Source organism: Nannospalax galili, unplaced genomic scaffold, assembly GCF_000622305.1.
Source record: "Nannospalax galili isolate Female #2095 unplaced genomic scaffold, S.galili_v1.0 scaffold592, whole genome shotgun sequence".
NCBI lineage: Eukaryota > Metazoa > Chordata > Mammalia > Rodentia > Spalacidae > Nannospalax > Nannospalax galili.
In genome coordinates, this window is record NW_008331650.1 from 1,911,729 (window position 1) to 1,915,385 (window position 3,657).

Sequence of the window (3,657 nt, forward strand, 5' to 3'; positions counted from 1 at the left end):
GATAGATAGATAGATAGATAGATAGATAGATAGATAGATAGATAGATGATAGATATTGAATCTTGGGGTTTGCGGTATGCTATTGCAAGTGCTCTACAACTATGTCCCCAACTGTTCTAGAATTTTCCACAGCACTTTTTTTTCTAGCTGTTTGAACAGGAGACCCCATCTTCCTTTGAAGAAAGGTCCTGTCCACTGAGCACCTAGGCCTGCTACAGCTAAACAGAGCAAGAAGATCTCAGCATAGCAAAGGCTTTTGGGGGAAATCTCATACCACATCAGCAGAACTCAGTGGAGTGGCAGGACATGATTGGCTTTCCTGAGCCTGCCTCTTCCTCTACACACTGAGGCAAACAGACACTGAATCATGCTGTCAGGGTTATGTAAGCAAGCAGAGAAGTTGGAGCCTTGAGTCTGGCACAGACCTCTATTCAGGTCCCTAGAAAAGCTGCCAAGTGGCCACTGGGCTTTCATGAGTGCTCCTGGGAGGGAAGGTCTCTTGCTGCCTGACAGAGTTCATTAGAGGCACAGAGAATGAACAGAAACAGTTGCATGTCCTGGGGCAGTGTATAGAGGACTCTGTATACTCTAATTCCTCTTCCCTCTATGGGGAGGAATTAAGAAACAGTTGCATGTCCTGGGGCAGTGTATAGAGGACTCTGTATACTCTAATTCCTCTTCCCTCTATGGGGAGGAATTAGTCACCAAAGACCTTAGAGTTCCCACCATTTTCCACTTGGTTTCCTGAAAGCCCCGGCCAATATAAAGGGTGACATGACAATTCCAGTCTTCCAACCAAATACCACTACATGAAACAATACCACCTCTCCTTATAATGCTCATATTAGGACCCCTAAAAACAATTAAGCTAGGTACAGTGGCACACACTCACAACCTCAGCCTTTGGGAGGCTGAGGCAGGAAGATTGCCAAGAGTGTGAGGCCACACAGGACTATCTGTCAAAGATGAGGCCAATCAGAGCTTCATAGGAAGAACCTGTCTCACAAAACAAAATAAAACAAACAACACAAAGCAAAGAAAGGTCATATAATATCTGTGTTCTGATAAGCATAGAAGTGGTGTCCCTAAGAAGTACCCCACTAATGCCCAGTGCTCAGCCCTTAAGCAGGGTAAAGCTTCAGTCATACTTTCTGTTTATTCCCCATTAGACTGGTTACACCCCGAAATTGACAAGGAAAAGGTGTGTGAGCTGTTGAACTCTTGGGTCAAGGATCTACAGGCATTCTCTGCATTTGTTAAAGTACCGACTCTCAAAGTAAGGTTCTGGGCACACAGCACAGAGCTCACCTAGGGTCTAAGATGAATGCTAACCACATAGCAGAATGTGATATACCAGCTCTGAGAGCCCTCTTGATACAACTTGACACTCACTGATTCCTAGATGGTCAAACCAACGCTGCCAACAAGAAGTAGATCAGCAGAGACCAGGAAAGAGGGAAAACAGGACCTTGGTAGCCAACAGCAGCACTTACCAAATCCTCTAAGAGGAGCCTAGCACTGGTCTCTGTCCTTGGGGAGTTTCCAAGATTAACCAGAAAGGTCAGCTGGTCAAAGTGAAGATCAGAAGGTATGGGCACTCAAGGATTGCTAGTGGCCTGAGGAGGTTCTGTGTGCTCTCCCTGAGGTATTCATGACCTACCTGTATGTCAGCTCCCAGCTGGACTCCCTCCTAAAAGCCATAAGAGGTTTACGAGATGGTACAGGTTCCTAGACTAGAGTGGAGATGCTAATCCTGAGGCAGGAGAGAAAGGCACCAAAAATGAAGGGAGCATGGGGTAGGAAAGAAGCCCTTCACCCTGGCATCTAGTACTTCCTGCCGGCAGAGTTGAGAAACTTCTGTGCAACTAATAGAATCAAAATTACAAAGGCCCCTCAAACAAAGATATTAAAAATAACAACCTCTTATTTAGGGCTGGAATGTTTGTGGCCTTAAGCTTGACGTTGAAGCATTTCTCTCATCCTTAAATCTAAACAATACACCTCATAAAAGTGCAAGTTCATTTGCAGAAGGAAATTATTTGAGATAAGTAAACTAGCTCATATATTTTTACTTAATTTTTTTTCCTTTGGTCTTTTTGAGACAGGGCCTCCCAGTAGCCCCAGCTGGTCTGGAATTAATTATGTAGACCAGGCTGGCCTCAAACCCCCAGGGATCCACCTGCTTCTGCCTCCTGAGTGCTGGTATTAAAGGCGTGCACCACCATGCCTGGCTTATTTTTACTTAATTTAAAAAATATATTTATTACTTTTATTTTATGTGTATGAGTGTATTGTCTGCATGTATGTAAGTGTAACTGCATCATGCAGTGCCTGCTGAGGTCCGAAGATGGCATCAGATCCCCTGGAACTGGAGTTACACGTGGTGGTTAGCCACCATGTGGGTGCTGGGAACTGAACCCGGGTATTCTGCAAGAACAGCCAGTGCTCTTAACCACTGCGCCATCTCACTAGCGTCTTTTACTCAATTTTGTTATAAATTATAGTCTTTGAGCAATATTACTTAAAACGTCATAGAATCCTAAATACAACCATTGCAAAGACAGCTAAGGGCTGAGACTCTTCCAAGAAGCCAGTGTGTACGTCTTGGGTACACCTAAGTTGTCCCTTTCTTAAATCTCTCTCTAGATATTCACCCTTCGTTCTGAGGAACACATTACCCCTTGTCTTGGGTTAATAACTGTGGTAACCTCGCTTTGCTCTGACTCATTCTGAAATCCTTTTCTACAGTACAGTCAAGGATCCACTTGATCTGAGTGGGGGTCCCTAAGTGGGGAGCGGACAGCTAAGCTTCAGTCAGATACACATGTTAGAAAATAGGAAGTGACAGGAACACAAGGTCTCTAAACTCTTGAAGTGAAACCAGAATTCCCCTGTGATGTGTCTACCATCTGCCTTGTTCGCACGCTCCAAACCAGGGAACCTGTAAGACACAGATGCATAGATCTAAGACCCTCATAGTCTGGTGAACTGGACCAGGATAGAATTTTCTAGGTTTCTCAGGTGGTTCTAATGCACAGCCAGGCTTAAGACCACTAACAGGAACTGGTAAAGCTTAGCCTGCAGAAGAGAGGACTTGAGAATATTAAATCCCTTAGGGGTTTCAACTTACTTCATGAACTTGAGAGGGTGAGGTCTTCCTGTATGCCCAAGGAGTCATATAGTTAGGCTCAATGCATTAGGAATGCTCTTTCTAAGATTGAGGAAGACATGAGAAGATGGAAGGACCTCCCATGCTCATGGATAGGAAGAATTAATATTGTGAAAATGACCATCCTCCCAAAAGCCATTTGTAGATTCAGTGCAGTGCCAGTCAGAATCCTGTGACATTCTCACAGAACTGGAAAAAACCATCTTAAGATTCAGATGGAAGCACAAAAGACCTCAGATAGCCAGAGCAGCTGTGAACACTCAGAGCAATGGCTGGCTGGATTACTATACCAGATTTTAAATTATATTACAGAGCTATAGTCATAAAACAACATTGTACTGGCAAAAAAATAGACCCATAGATCAATGGAACAAAATTGAAGACCAAATATGTGTACATGTAATCTCAGCCACCTGATATTTGGCAAAGGGGTCAAGAACATTCACTGGAGGAAAGACAGCATGTTCAGCAAATGGTGCTGGCAAAAC